Genomic DNA, 16,712 nt, shown 5'->3' with positions numbered 1-16,712 from the left:
CTTAAAAAAAGAAAAAGTGGTGGCTCCACAAATGTGTACAGGATGAATGAGAATTACTTCGGTTGAGGGCTGTGGGGAGGCAGGGAAGAGCGTACCCAGAACTGAAGTGCCCTCAGCACATTGGGTCACGGGGTACACGATATCAGCCTGACTCCTCTCTGGTTTGATCGTGACCATCGGATGAGGGTGGTGTCTGCCAGGTTTCTCCACTATGAAGTTACCGTGTTTCCCATTCCATACTCTGTTAGAAGTGAGTCATTAAATCCAGCCCACCTCCTGGAGGGAGGAATATCAAACAATTTGTAAAAAAATGTTGAAACCACCCCAGCAATAAATAAATATTTGGAGGAGAAATTTGAGGCTATGCAAATATCCTTTTTTCCCTTAACGTTTCACCTGCTATTTTTAGCATCTATCAGTGGGTCTTGCCTGCAGCAATTATTACCATGGCAGTGGTGGTGTTCTAAGGGCGATCTTTTATTTCAAGAAGGGCCTTTTAAAATTATGGTGCTAACCTCATTTGTGTATTGATTTGTTCTTCTTCCAGAACTAGTAAGGCCTGAAGGCTGCCCTTTGCACACCCTGCCTGCACCCTTTAGGTTCTCAATGAAGTGTTGTTCAATTGAGCTGAATTGAATCGCTTTTATCAGATGATGCTTAAAGATAGCATCAGGCATAATGGCTGGACCGTGGTTCACATAGTGTGGTTCATGTACCAGCTGTGTGAGCCTCACCTGGGAACTTTTAGAAATGCAAATTAGCAAGCCCCACTCCAGTCCTCTTGAATCAGAGGCTCTAGTGGTGGGGCCCAGCAATCGGTGTTTTAACAAGCCCTCCAGGTGATTCCAGTCCTCGCGAAAATTTGAAAACCACTGATGTAAGGGATTCTTTCATAAGTAACTTCATGTCTATTCTAATTCTTTATAGAGACACAGTCCAATTGAAACCATTCTTTCCTTGAGTTCTGAATGGCAGTTTTACAGACAAATGAATGAACTGATCTTTTGTTTAAATCAATCAATATGTATGGAGTGTCCACTCTATGCCGGGCATTGTGCTCTGTCCTTGAGAAGTTCATGGTTTAGTGTGTGAAATGGTATGAAAACATGAGTGAACAACATATTATATCTCTAATAGGCATTTGGGCAAAATTCTATGGAAACTCTGCTCATCGTGCCCATCACATTTTGAGATTTGTCATATGGCCAGGTAGTTTTATGTACAGTATATTTAATTAATCTCCACAAAATCTGGAAAGGAAGATACCAGCCCCATTTTATAGGTGCTAAAACTCAGTCTATGAGAAGTAAAGCATTTTGCTTAAATAGCTTGGAAGTGTCAGGAGTGGAGCTTGAACTCTCGTCCCACTGACCCCAGGTGTTCTCTTTTCACCTCCAATCTGCTCTGCCCCAGGAGTAACTGTTTAGCGGGGAAGGGGTGGGGGTGCAGTCTGTGAGAGGAGCTGAGATCAATGGGAGTTTTTTAGGTGGCATAAGTGGACGGGGAACTCCAGGCTGAGGGAATCTCTTGAGGAAAAGATATGGAGTTATGAGAATACGGAGCCTGCTGACTCAAGGTAAGTGGTGCCCATGAGCTCATGGAAGATGAGGGAAGTGCGGGCTAGAAGGAAGCCGAAAGGTGGGCTGGGCCAGGTGAGAAGGGCAGCTCTGGATGCCTGGGGATCCACTCCCCACTCCTTACTGTGGTTGACAACGTAGGGGACGCAGAGCACAAATTACACCCGAGTCTCCCTAGAGAGCCGTGGTCTAGGAGTGTGGTTAATAACCCAGGCTTTGGCGTCATAGGGACCGCGTCTCAACACCAGCTCTTCTGCTTACTATGTAGCATTGAACTTGTTGCTGTTAGCCTCTCCTTCCTCTCCTGTAAGACAGACAGTAACGATCACACCATTGACCGAGTACTTACATGTGTCAGGCACTTTCCTAAGTATTTCAGGTGAACTCACTTGTTTATTTGTCAAGACCGCATCATGGAATCAGTAACGTTATTGCTCTCATTTTAGAGAGGAGGCAGACATGGGCAAGAGTAAGTCCACAGAGCTCTTAAGCAGGGCAGATGGGATTCAAATGCAGCCTGTCTATGGAGCCCACCTCTTAACCTGTTTGACCTTGTAGGGTTTCTGTGGGGATGAACTTGGTATGAAAAGTGCTCAGGGCAGTGTTGCACCCACAGGGAGCCTCGGTGGATGGTAAGGGTGAGTTGTGGTAACTCACAGGGGTCCCCTGGGAATCTGTGGGGGCTGGGGAGCCCTGTGTTGGAGCCGTGAACTTTCTATCACCTGCAGCAATCTGTTCCAGTCTCCCACATGTTTTAGGGCTGTGATAGTCTCTTGTCACCTCTGTTCATAAGATGCTCAGAGGGTCCTACCTTCCCTAGGATGGACCCATTCTAAGTGGACATGGGGTATAAAATCTGAGGATTTGTGAAGAAAAGGCAGCACCATGAAATAACCCAAGAATCAGGAGGTCCTGCTTATAGGTTGAGTTGTGTCCCTAAGCCTGTGTGACCTTGGGCAAGGGTCTTCTGCGACCTGGATCCCAATTTCCCTATTCATTACAGGAGGTGCTCAGATCTTATTACCTCTGAGTTTCCTCTCACGTCCATTTCTCTTTCTGAGCTTGACTGTCCTTCTCACCGGGGGATTGGCCCCCAGTTGTTTCGGTAGGTCCTCCTTCCTGGATTATGTGCCAGCCTCATTATACTTCATGAATGCTTAGTAAACATTCCCAGCAATATCAAGCCTCTAATCTATGGGACCCATGTGTAGCCATTACCAGTGTATATGATGCTATGTGTCATTCACTGGGACTCAAAAAGTTCAGAATTGGATTGGACTTACCCTGCCATCGTGCTGAATTTTGCATCTAGAATGTTTCTGAAGAATGACCAAGCACATAAAAATAGTGAAAGGGATCAAGAAGAAACCTGTGAACCACCTTACATGATCCAGTTCCATGATTTGCAAAACACTTATTTTTTTTCCATATAAGCAAAATACTAGAAGCCACTTCAAATTCTTGTTTGAAAAAGGGGAAATAACAATTAAATCAGTGAAGTTATTAAATGTGTTCTTTATTCATTAAAGCAGGTTTTGAAAGGACTCATGCTAGGCAAGCCTTAGTTATCCTGGTTTGGAGTTCCTCTAAATTCTTGGGAGAAATAATAGATTCATTCTCAGAGCCACTGTAATTGCAGTTTTGGCTGAAATAACGGTGGCCATCACTGTTAATTGTGGCAATTAATGAAATCAGGAAGGTGTAAGGCTGTGGCCTCCCTAAGATGGGCTTAGATTACTTGAATGGTCACACTGTTTTCCCAAGTCTGTCTTGGCCCTCACAGATGGCAAGGCCCAGCCACCTTGGAGGTGGGCGGTGGTGGTAGCAATTTTCACCCCATTTATCTCTTCAATATTGGCAAATTCTGCGTGTTCCTGACAGCAGTGGACATCATGCTGGGTAATCTTCTCCCTATCTTGAAGGGACCTAAGCAATTATCAGTGGGTATTCATGAAAGATCCAAGGGGAAAAGGCCTTTGATCAGATCAACTAATACATGCCAAAAAAAAAAACAAAAAACCCCAGAAAACAAAAACCACACTTTTAGAAAACTAAGACAGATTTTTGTGTCTTTACAGGTAACGTTATGTTTTTGAATGTGGGTGGGAATGTATGTTTTTAAAAGTCTTATCAGTATTGGTATTAATGGATTAGTTTCACTTTAAGGGCAAACCTTGTCTCATTACAGAGTTAGGGGAGAGGATTAAAAAAAAAATCACCTTTCTGACTTCTCTTCCACTCACCCTCAGAGTACTAATATCCACTCCCCTCACAGCAACCAGAGCGGTCTTTTGAAATATAAACAGATTGCATCCTATCCTTCCTTAAAAATCTTCCCATAATATCCCCCCCCCCCCCCCACCAAAGTCAGAATAAAATCCAGACCTGAGGCTGACCGTGGCCTTCAAAGCCCTGCGTGATCCGGCCCGGCATCTCCAGCCTGCTCTTGAGCCAGCCTCAGGTGCGCTTGGGCCCCACGGCTGCCCTCCATCCCCGTCTGGAAGCGCGCTGAGCCTGCGTTCCTCTCAGAGCCCTCGCCCCTGCTGGTCCCGTGCCTGCGCGGGCACCCTCCTCCCTGAACCATCCATCCCGCGTGCCGCCTCTCTTGTCCTTGTTTGAGGGTCTTCAGAGCTTTTATCACTTTCTGAAATTGTCTTGTTTGTTCACCTGTTTAATGTCTGCCCTCCCCTCCATGTGAGCTTGGTGAGATGGGGAATCTCATCTCTTAGCCAGTACCGCATGACCAGCCCCTGGCAGAATATCCAGATGCTAACAGGTGCCTCATAGATGTTTTCGAATGACTGAATGCATAAACATAAAAGTCGGCTGCTATCTGCATCTGCTGGGCCCTTCCTGGTCTAGTTTTTCCTTTTGTGTTCTAATTAAACTTGGGAGGAGTTACCAACGGGCTGACCAAGTAAGAGTGAATGCTCTGTGGGTCATGGAATTCTGGCTCAGAAGATGGGTGAGCCTGGATGAATCAGGTTAGAACAGGTATTTAGAACCCTGGGGGCTGTGAGGTGAAGGAGAATTTCCCATCCTTAAGTCTGAGATGTGGATCAGAGAGTTTACTGAAAGAAATATTCGCTGGATGGTCAGGCATTATATACATTTGTGCTTTCCAAACTGAATGAATGATGTCATGAACACAGGGGCCTCTCAGAGCTTTCTTTAGCAGACAAGTCCATTGACTAAATTTCTAAAATACCTCCTGCCTCTATTCTGACACCTGTGTTTCCATTGTACTAGTTACGGTTCACTTTGTCCCTGTTCTGAAGGAGATCCCGTAGGATCGTTTTTCAAAGCAAATGTGACCATGAAAATCCCCTGCTTGCTCCTCATTGGAGAACATTTGGGATCCTAACCTGAGACTTTGGGTAATGCACAGGGGTTACCATCAGGTGGAGGTGAAAAGGGTGTGTGCTTCCCTGTTAATCAATTCTTGATCCTCTGTGGCCATTCTCCTTGTAGACATTAACCCTCTTCTATGCCTAGTTGCCAAAGACAATTTACTTACATTGCCCTGGCCCAAAGTCCCAGATTCACCAGTTCTCACCAATCAGAATACAGTAGCAGAGGGGTACCTGGGTGGCTCAGTTGTTAAGCGCCTGCCTTCGACTCAGGTCATGGTCCCAGGGTCCTGGGATCGAGCCCAGCATCGGGCTCCCTGCTCAGCGGGAAGGCTGCTTCTCCCTCTCCCACCCCCCGTGCTTGTGTTCCCTCTCTCGCTATGTCTCTCTCTGTCAAATAAATAAAATTCTTAAAAAAAAAAAATACAGTAGCAGAGAGGAAAGTGTTCCTCATTATTTCAGTTGAGAAGCTAAAGACTTTTCTAGATAAAGGATAACAGAAAAACTGAAGCCAGTCTAATCCAAAGATTCTTAGGAAATATTATTGGCCTCATGATACCCATAGGAATCATGGAGCAGGAACTCAATGTCGTGTCTTACTCCAAGAAGTACCTTTAGAAAAAAAGCTTATATATGATGCCTCCGTGACATCTAGTGGAGGCATTATAGGGAGGGACAAATGAAGCAAGGCCACAGATGTGATTTTTGTCCTTAATCTGAACATTTTTCTTCAATGAGGTCTTATTTGATCATTTTTGCTTTAAAAAATTTTTAATTTTAATGTTTATTTATAAGAGAATCATTCTCATTTTCTTTTTGTGAGCTCTTTGACTTTTGTGAAATGTGAGCACATAAAAATCTTCCAGATAAATTCAGAACTAAGGGTATCTCTTGGATCTATGGATGTTCTTCCTTATCCTAGCCTCGTGAGATTTAAACTCAAATCACATAAATAATACATGTCTCTAGAAAGACCTTTACAAAACTGTTGACCAGTGGGACACACTGGCCAAGGTATTCATATGTCACAAAAAATTTAGTGTGCAATTAAGTTGCCTGAAAAGAGGGACTTCGTCTTGTTTCCTGCTGTGCTTCTAGTGTCAAAAGAGAGCCTAGCACGTGGTAGGCACCAAAAATATTTGTTTTCAAATTCAATAGTGTGTTTAACTCAGTCTTCTTTACTGCATGACTTCTCAGAGTCTTATGCTCATGGACATAGCAGAGTTCCAAGAGGAGGTCCTGGCATGCCTTTATCCCCCCAACTTACTCGACCCTGGGTCACTCTAGGAGATACCAACTACTGGAACCGTGTTTCATATAAGACAGTTTGGTAAGTGCTGGATTAAATAATAATAATAAAAAAAATTCTAAGGCAAAAGGGAATGCGGTTGGTGTATTCAACTTGAAAACATTAAATCTACAATTTAAGTTAAGTACCTTTTGCTGACCTATACTTTTTTGATCCTTGAAAACAGGAAAAATGGAAAAGAGGATAAAAGAGAGACTTGAGATGGAAAAAAAGTGGCAGTTCCTTGGATTGCAGAAAAACAGTTCCGCCTGCTCTCAGCCTAGCTAGCAAATACACTGACAATGACCGCCTTCTCATGAAACCCAATGATAGCATTTGTCCAGAGTGGCTTTACCTTGTAAAGCCTTGTTTGAAGTCTATCTGCTCAGTTGGCTGTGACCATGATGGGGGCTGTTGACGGTTGGGTCCTTCCTCTCTTTCTCCTTGTGAGTCCATCAACCCCTCTTCCGTGCTCTAGGACACACATTTGTGGGAGGTCTGGGTTCATTCCTACACAAGAAATTAGGCACAGAGGGTAAGCGGGTAAGACTCCAGATTTTGGAGACAAGCTGACAATTTGATGGTGAATATCCTGAGTAGTCTTGGACCTGTTGCTTAATTTCCCTGTGTTTCAGTTTCTTCTTCTGAAAGATGGGGATGGTGACAATATTTATCTTGTAATACTGTGAGGGTCAAATAAGATGAAATGTGTGTACTTGTTATAGCAAATAGCTATAATTATTGTTATCATTGGTAATGGTAACAAGATAATATTTCTGGGAGCTCAGTTAACTCATAACTTATATTTCAGTTTAAAAACATGTATATTTCTGAGAACTCTGCATTTCGTATTTTCTAAGAAGACCCTGGAAGTTCTTTCTTTTACTGCAAAGCACGTACTACAAAATCTACCTGCTTAGGGAGGTTGACACGTGGTTTTGAAGGTAGATATGCTGCAGGAAGAGGGGCCCCCTTGCAAAGGGGGACTTTCCCTCTCACCTCCTGCCATTGATTCCTCTCTCTGAAGAAAATGAAATGAATAATGCTCAGCCTGGAGAGAAAAAAAAAAGGAAGAAACATTTGGACTCTTTTCCCTCGAGCCAGTTGCTCAATATCCCATCTTAATTCATTTTCAACCCACTTTTTATCTTGTTCAAAAAGTTCCCATGCCAGAAGTCTATAACTCTAGTTCTGCAAACTCTGCTCTACTGTATAAATAACATGCAGCACAGCAGAAAGGAAGCAGCCCTTTCCACATGCCATTTGTGAAGGCAGGATGGACAAAGGTGCCTCTCCCTGGTATATGCGCCCTTAGCTCCTAGGTCATGATTGCATTTGTCAACTGGCTTCATTATGTCCTAAGGGGTCAGCCTACCCACCTGGAGGAAGTCTTTCGGCTGGAAACCCTACAAAGAAAATAAACATATTGATATTTGATCATGCACAAATTATATTTAATTTACAAAGCAGGTAGTTTAGGGCCAATTGCATATTCATCCAGCAAATAAATAGTGTATTGTAGCCCTAATACCTAGACCAATGCCCAGCATGTAGTAGGCACTCCTAAGTACTTTTTGAATGAAGAGATACTGAATTTAAAACTTGCTACCATTTGTGACGTATAAAGAGGAAATCAAACCAAAAAGGGCCCTGAGCTCCCTGTCCAGATAATTCCTACTGTCCCCATGTGAGTTTCCCTCATCCCGTCTCCCCAAAGTTAATCGCTGAAAAACAGTGTGTTTCGTGATTGTTTCCCTAAAGCAATTATTCATGTAACAGCACATGCGCAGGGCTATATACATGACAGATGACAAACACAGAAAAACAGGGGTTTTCAAGGTGGGGTCTAGCAACAACCCACATGAAGCCCAGCTGCCTCAGAAACACCTGGTTTGCTCATGAACAAGTTAGATTCCAGTAGATATTCTGATCTGGTGATCTGGGCAGGCCCTGGACTTGGCACTTCAAGCATCGCCAGTGAGTGTGTTATGGAACTGGGGAGTGGAGGACAGGGAGTCCCAAAGAAGTTTAAGGTGGTTCAGGCTTTACCCCTGATGCTTCCTCATCACGGTACTGGGGGAACCCTTAGCTAATGGTGGGCAGACCATAGCTCTGGTCTGTTGCCACGTGCACCCTCTGACCTTAGCAACCTTCTTCCCTTTTATTTAATTCTCTCCAGTGCTCCTTCCTGATCCATATCTTCTACCAAATCGAATTTGCTGAATTTGTTACTTTGTTGTAGCCAACATGGGTATTAATTGCAGGTAACTCGCAGTCTTTCTGCCCTCAACTTCTCAGCTTATGTGCAGCTTTAGGTTTCTAGCAGGAGCTGTGGCTGTCCTTACGCTGGATTGTTCTGCTGCATGGATCCGAGCAATGCTAGAACTTCAAGTATATTTGTTCTTCGGTAGGGATCTCCTGAAAAATGTCTGCTTAGGATGATCACGAGAGTATCTCTGGCCTTCCCTCTCTTCCACTCACTCTAATCAGCTGGGTCCGAACCCACATCTGGACCTTGCAGTGTACAGGTGGAACTTCTTTGGGTTTTTCGGGATTTTTTAGGCAGAAGAGGACAACCTCTTAGGTTTAGCAATGTCGGAAAAATTCTCTCCAACGTGTGGATGCCATGGGCTCCAAGGACGGCACTGTTAAATATGGTCAGAAAGCTGGAGCCCAGGCTTTGCCCCTGTGTTCACCTCATTGAGGACAGTCTCTACTCAGGCTGCTTACACATGAAGTCATGAGAAGGAGGGAGGCACAGGAGATGACTGTCAACTAAGGCTCAGAAAGCATCTGAAGTTTACAGGCAAACTACTGCCATACAAGGGGGTATATCCTAGCAAGGGAGTGTGTCCACCACCAGGACATACATGACTGTAGAAGATCACTCTTTTTCCAGGAAGATTCTGGGCGGAGAAGTGACATAGCTGACTTGTGTTGGAAAAGGACTACTCTGATTACCATGTCGACGATTGATTGGAGGAGGGGCAGGGCGGAAGCAGGGAGAGCAGTTGAGTGGTATTGTAGTAAGACACAGAGACTAGAGACAGTGGTGACCGGCACCAGGGTGCTAGCAGCAGGGTAGTAAGAAATAGAGGCAACCTGGAAACTGCCTGACTCCTGAGGCCTGGGGCCACCTGAAATACACAGACTCTCGAATTCACCCAGTTGACATTTCAATTTCGCCTCGAAGGCACTTTATCACAAGATTACCTGAGAGCTTCCGCCTGACAATGTCTGGCCAACAGCAAAACATCTGGAACCCTCAAGGTGTTCAGGTCATTTGATTTCACAATGTGCAGTGTTTTTTTTTTTTAAATTTTTTATTGTTATGTTAATCACCATATATTACATAATTTGTTTTGGTGTACTGTTCCATGATTCATTGTTTGTTCATAACACCCAGTGCTCCATGCAGAATGTGCCCTCCTCAATACCCATCACCAGGCTAACCCATCCCCCCACCCTTCTCCCCTCCAGAAACCTCAGTTTGTTTTTCAGAGTCCATCATCTCTCCTGGTTCGTCTCCCCCTCTGACTTACTCCCCTTCATTCTTCCTCTCCTGCTATCTTCTTCTTTTTCTTTTTTCTTAAAATATGTTGCGTTATTTGTTTCAGAAGTACAGATCTGTGATTCAACAGTCTTACACAATTCACAGCGCTCACCGTAGCACATATCTTCCCTAATGTCCATCACCCAGCCACCCCATCCCTCCCACCCCCGACCACTCCAGCAACCCTCAGTTTGTTCCTGAGATTAAGAATTCCTCATATCAGTGAGGACATATGATATATGTCTTTCTCTGATTGACTTATTTCACTCAGCATAACACCCTCCAGTTCCATCCACGTCGTTGCAAATGGCAAGATCTCATTCCTTTTGATGGCTGCATAATATTCCATTGTGTATATATACCACTTCTTCTTTATCCATTCATCTGTCGATGGACATCTTGGCTCTTTCCACAGTTTGGCTATTGTGGACATTGCTGCTATAAACATTGGGGTGCACGTACCCTTTCGGGTCCCTACATTTGTATCTTTGGGGTAAATACCCAGAAGTGCAATTGCTGGATCGAATGGTAGCTCTAATTTCAACTGTTTGAGGAACCTCCATACTGTTTTCCAGAGTGGCTGCACCAGCTTGCATTCCCACCAACAGTGTTGGAGGGTTCCCCTTTCTCCACATCCCCGCCAACATCTGTCGTTCCCTGACTTGTTAATTTTAGCCATTCTGACGGGTGTGAGGTGGTATCTCATTGAGGTTTTGATTTGGATTTCCCTGATGCTGAGCGATGTTGAGCACTTTTTCATGTGCCTGTTGGCCATTTGGATGTCTTCTTTGGAAAAATGTCTGTTCATGTCTTCTGCCCATTTCTGTGGTGGGGCCCGGAGACCCCATCCCTGACCTGCCATACACCCTGCACAGGTTGCTGCTCTAGCCCCAGCCTCCCTGCTATAAAATGAGAGACGCAAAGGAGGGCTTTCTGAGAACATTTCCACCTTTGATAGGCCACAGTTCTCAGTTTATTGAGCCCCAGGCTCTGGGTAAGGATTCCAGGAAGGATGCGGGGCAGCTGTTTTGTTTTCTCTTTTCTCATTTATTTAAATTCTTATTTTTAAAATGACACCAACATCCCTGAGAACCTATATGTCAAGTTCAAAAGCGAGTGACTGCGCTCAAACTTGTGTCCCTCTGGAAGCTTCTACCTTGCCTTCTTGCTCGGAGAACAGTCACCCCAGTTCTACTTGACACCCCATGGCAACAAGCTGCTTGGGATGGAAAAAGCATTTTCCTCGAACGTTTCATTTGGTTCAGGCCCTGGAGGAGTCTGGGAGCCTACCTTAAGACATGCCTATTTATACTTTTGGGTTCTCCTTGGATGTGATTGTTAACATTCCCCAAAAGCTTTGGCAAACGTCCTAGCCAGTTTCTGCACAGCACCCCACCACTGCACAAATGAATACTGTGCCGCTCTGGGGGATGCTAACTGCCTCCTTCATGTTTGTGTGTGCCCGAGTCTGCCTAGGAAAGATGCAAAGATAGCCAGGAGTAAACATTATGGGAGCCTTCCTTCTAGACGTTTCTTGCGAGGGTTTCTTCTTATCCATTTAAGAGGGGCGGAGGGTGGTGAGGCTTGCACCAGAAAACATCTTTGTAAATACATTCTGTAAGCTCTGGAGGCCAAGGTCCCCCGAGGGCAGAGGCCATGGCTAATGAGGCATTCTTTAGCTAGAACCAAGGCCTGTGTCCCTTAAACATCCCGGAATTGGTTTGTAGTAGTGGTCTAGCCGATGCTGACCAAAGAGTTAGGGGACCCGGAAAGTACAGTAATTCAGGCTTCTCATCACCTCCTCCAGATGTTTCAGTGGTCAGACCTCCCCAGAGATCACAGGTCTATGATTTTTATTTTTATTTTTTTAATTAAGAAATCTTTATTGAGTAAATTTGATATGTAACATTGTTTAAGTTTAAGGTATACTGTGTGTTACTTTGATACATTTATATATTGCAGTATGATTGCTGAGATAGCAGTATTTATCATGTTACATAATTACTATGCACTATCCTTGTCTATACTCATCATACTATGTATTAGAATTTTATGGCTTATGTATCAGTAGCTATAAGTTTATACACTTAAACACCAGTGCTCTTATTTCCCCTCCCCCCCTCCACTGGTAACCGCCGTTTTACTCTCTGTTTTTACAGGTTTAACTTTTTCTGATTCCACATGTAAGTGATATCATACAGTACTTGTCTTCCAACTAACGTTTAATGAGCACTTATGCGCACAACACTTTACCTGCATTACCTCACTGAGCCACACCTGTGAGGCAGGTGTTACTATTTCATTTGCAGGTAAGGAAGGTAAGATTTGGAGATATACCTAAAATCATGCAGTTAGTTAGTGGCAAAGTGCAGATGGTCTCAGGAGCCTGATTGAGAGGCTCCTATCATGTATCACCTAATTTACGACAGCTGCTACACTAAGCTCCCTCCTGGGTCCACATTGCGGAGATGGGCCCAGGGTCTATAGAACAGAATGAAGCCCCATGAGAGCCAGTGGTTAGGAAGGGGTCCAAAGAATGTGCAACCGAGTGGGGGAGTTTGGGGGTCAATGTGGTTCTGTGTTTTCAAATATGTTTGTCTCATATAGAGCAAATAGTTTTCTTGTAATTAAAAACATTCCCTTCTATCTGTACTAATTTCCCTGATTTTCTTCTATTTCTATTTTCTATTTTATCCCTTTTATTCAAGAATAAATAAGCTGGTGATTTACCTATTTCATTATTGTTTTTCCCCAAAGAAATAGCTCTTGGACTTATTTGTTACTTCAATTCCTAGTCTATTTTCTAATTTATTGCTCTTTTTATTTCAGCAGTTCCCTTTTTCTGTTTTCCTTAGGATTATTTCATTTAATTTTTCATTTCTTCAATTCAGTGTTTAATTTATTCAGTTTCATTCTTGTTTAATAATACAAGTTTTTATGAGTATGAGTTTTGCTTTGTGCACTGTTCTGGCTGTGTTATAGGTTCCAATATGTAGTCATTTCATTATCCCTCATTCGTTGGATAACCTGGGTTTATTGAAGACATATGTTGTGCCAGGTTTTGTGCTAGTGGCTGGACATATGGCCCCTAAGACATCTCTGCCTTCATGGACTTAATTCAAATGGGGAAAAAATGAGTAAGTGAGGAAAATAATGTCACTGATGATAGATGCTGTGAAGAAAATAAGGCAGAATAAAGAGAGTGATGAAGAAGGAGGTGGTATTATAAAAAGGATGTTGAAGAAAGGTCCCTTTGAGGTGCTGACAGTTAAATAGAGACCTGGGGGAAGTGAGGAATCAGCATGAGGGGGAGGACCATCCCAGGCAGAGGGGACAGCTCCTGTGAATGCTCCAGTGCGGGAATATGCTTGGTGTGTTCTACGGTCAAGGATGGTGTGACAGGGCAGAAAACATAAAGGGGGGAGTGGTTGGAGGAGGCTGGGGAGAGATGCAGGAACCAGATCATGTGCAGCAGTATAAGCCAGGGCAAGGACTTAGGATTTCATTATAAGTTGGGATGGGAAGGTACTGGAGGATTTTGAGCATGAGAATGATGTGATCTACCTTATTATTATTTGATTGGTTGATGATCAGCTTTATTGAGGTACAAAACTCACCCAATCTAAATGAACAGCGTGATGAATCTTGACAAATGTATACACTGTGTAAACACCAACACAATCAATATATAGAGCATTTTTCATACCTCAAAAATTTCTTTATGCCCTTGTACAGTCAATCCCCATTCCCACCCCTCAGCTCAGGCAACCACTGATTTGCCTTCGATGCCTATAGTTTTACCTTTTTTAGGATTTCATAAAAATTGATCAAACACAACAGTCTTCTCCATCTGATTTTTTTTCACTTAGCATAATGCTTTTAAGATTCATTCACATTTTTGCGTGTATCAGTAGTTCCTTCTCTTTATTGCTGAGAAACATATCATTGTATGGATATACCACAATTTGTTTATCCATTTACCAGTTGATGGGAATGTCAGGGTTTTGGCTATTACAAATAAAGCTGCTATGAACATTAATGTACAAGTCTTTGTGTGGACATATATTTTCATATCTCAGAGGGAAATACAAGGAATAGTATTGCCAGGTCATGTAGTAAGCATAGACTTACTTTTTATAGAAACTGCTAAACTAGGGACGCCTGGGTGGCTCAGTCGGTTGGACATCTGCCTTTGGCTCAGGTCATGGTCCCAGAGTCCTGGGATCTAGTCCCGCATTGGGCTCCTTGCTCAGTGGGGAGCCTGCTTCTCCCTCTGCTTGCCGCTCCCCTTGCTTGTGCTCTCTCTCTCTCTCTCTCTCTGACAAATAAATAAATAAATAAATAAATAAATAAATAAATAAAATCTTAAAAAAAAAGAAACAAGAAACTGCTAGGGGCAACTGGGTGGCTCAGTCATTAAGCATCTGTCTTCGGCTTAGATCATGATCCCAGGTTCTGGGATCAAGCCCTGCGTTGGGCTCCTTGCTTGGTGGGAAGCCTTCTTTTCCCTCTCCCACTCCCCCTGCTTGTGTTCCCTCTCTCACTGCATCTCTCTCTGTCAGATAAATAAATAAAATCTTAAAAAGCAAAAAAAAAAGAAAACAGAAACTGCTAAGCTGTTTTCCAAAGTGGCTGCATCTTTTTGTATTTCCACCAGCTGTATGTGAGAGTTCTAGTTGTTCTACATCCTAAAACATGGTATGTCTTTCTAACTGTGGTCATGCTAGTGGGTGTGTGTTGGTACCTCATGCTTTTACTTTGGATTTCCCTAATGACTAACTATGTTGAACATCTTTTCCTATGCTTATTTGCCATTCATATATATTCCTTGGTAAAGTGTCTGTATAAATATTTAGTCCATTATTTTATTGGTTGTCTCATTCTTATTAAAAGTTCTGAGAGTTTTGGGGCACCTGGCTGGCTCAGTCACTGGAGCATGTGACTCTTGCTCTTGGGGTTGCGAGTTCAAGCCCCACTTTGGATGTAGAGATTACTTTAAAAAAAAGTTCTGAGAGTTTTTTGTGTATTCTAATACATGTCATGTATCAGATATGTGATTTACAAATGTTTTCTCTCAGTCTGCAAACTGCTTTTTCATTTTCTTTACAGTGCCTCTAAAAAAGCAAAATTTTTTAAGTTTTAAATGCAGATGAAATACAATTCATTGGGTTTTCATCTTTTACTTTTGTGTGTGATTTTTATGTTCGAAGAAATGTTTGCCAACACCAAAGGTATAGAGATTTTCTGTTGTGTTTTCTTTTAGAAGTTTCATAGTTTTAGTTTTGACGTTTAGTTTTAGGATACAGTTTGTGTCAAATTTTTATGTGACATGAGGTAAGTGTTGAAGTTCTTTTCTACTCTTCCTTGCCCCCCCCTCCTCCTTCATCTCTGCCTTCCCCCCTCCCTTCCCCTTGCCCTTCCCTATCACCCATCACCTCTTTTTTCTTCTTGGTGTAGGAACATCTGACTGTTCCACCAGTGAAAAAGACTATCCTTCTCCATCTAGATACTTTCACATCTTTGTCAAGAATGAATTGAGGATATATGTGAGCTCTTTCTGGGCTCTCTATTGTATTTCACTGATTTATATTTCTATTCTTTTGCCAGGTGCCTCAATGTCCCAATTACTATAATTTTATAATAAGTCTTGAAATCAGGGAGTGTAATATTGTTCTCCTTCAAAATAGTTTTGGCGAATTTGGGTTCTTTGCTTTTTCATATGAATTTTAGAATCAGCTTGCCTAGATTTATATACTAAAAAAACCCATTCACATTTTATTGGGACTACTTTGAGTCCAGATAAATTTCCAGAGAATTTATGTTTTAACATTATTGAGTCTTCTTATCAAAGAATATGTATAATTTGTCATCCAGTTTGGTTTTCTTTAATTTCTGTAAGTAATATTTTATGGTTTTCTCTACATGGATTTAAACATATTTTGTTAAAGTTATCTCTATGTTTTAAGGTTTTTTTATTACTGTATTATATGGCTTTCAATTTTAATTCCCAATTATTCATTTCTAGTGTATAGGAATATAACTGATTTTTGTATATTGATCTTGTATCCTGCAACTTTGCTAAACTCACTTATTATTTTCAGTGGCCTTTTTTTTTTTTGGTAGATTCCTTGGGATTATCTACATAGATAATTATGCCATCTTTTTATAAAGACAGTTTCATTTCTATCTTTTCAATCTGTATGAATTTTATTTGTTTTCCTTTGCACTGGCCGGGAACTCCAGGAAAATATAGATATCATTGCTTTATTCCTGATCTTAGGGAGAATGTTTTTAGTTTTTTTCCATGGAATACTCTACTAGTTCTGGGTATTTTTACTGAACTCCCCTTTTATCATAGTTTGCTAAGTACCATAGACTGAATGTTTATGCCCCCCCCCCAACATTCATATGTTGAAATTCTAATCCCTAATGCAAGGGTATTAGGAGGTGGGGCTTTGAGAAATAATTAAGTTATGAGGGCAGATCCCCCATGAATGGGTTTAGTGCCCTCATGAATGAATCCAAAAAACCCCCTTTTCTCTTTAACCATATTAGGACACAGGAAAAAGGCTACTTATGAACCAAGAAACAGACTCTCACCAGACACTGAATCAGCTGGTACCTTGATTTTAGACTTTCAGACCTCCAGAACTGTTGAGAAATAAATGTTTGTTGTTTAAGCCACCAAGTCTATTGTATTCCGTTATAGTACACTGAGTAAACTTACACTGAAGGTATTTTTTACAAATCATGAATGATACTGAATTTGGTTAAATCTTTCTATGCATCCATTGAAGTTGTCATATGGTTTTTCTATTTTAGTGTGTCAATAGGATGAATTACATTGATTAATTTCCAAATATTAAGCCATTATTACATTTTTGTAATATATCTTACTTGGACATGATGGATTATACATTTTATATATTATTACATTTGATTTG

At 42.1% G+C, this 16,712-nt stretch overlaps 1 long non-coding RNA gene across 1 annotated transcript in view; it reads left to right on the top strand.

Annotated features, from left to right (window-relative positions):
• Positions 1-16,409, top strand: part of LOC141370891 (uncharacterized) — a 28,064-nt gene extending 11,655 nt beyond the window's left edge. The window contains exons 2-4 of the long non-coding RNA XR_012375371.1: positions 6,125-6,257; positions 11,928-12,077; positions 16,324-16,409. This is a non-coding gene — a long non-coding RNA (uncharacterized lncRNA). The remainder of the gene's footprint in view (positions 1-6,124; positions 6,258-11,927; positions 12,078-16,323) is intronic.
• Positions 16,410-16,712: the final 303 nt, after the last annotated feature.

The sequence above is a fragment of the Callorhinus ursinus genome, unplaced genomic scaffold (genome assembly GCF_003265705.2).
Source record: "Callorhinus ursinus isolate GAN/ISIS: 27379988/994484 unplaced genomic scaffold, GSC_fseal_2.0 scaffold49, whole genome shotgun sequence".
Taxonomy (NCBI): domain Eukaryota; kingdom Metazoa; phylum Chordata; class Mammalia; order Carnivora; family Otariidae; genus Callorhinus; species Callorhinus ursinus.
This window is presented reverse-complemented; position numbering and strand designations above follow the sequence as displayed.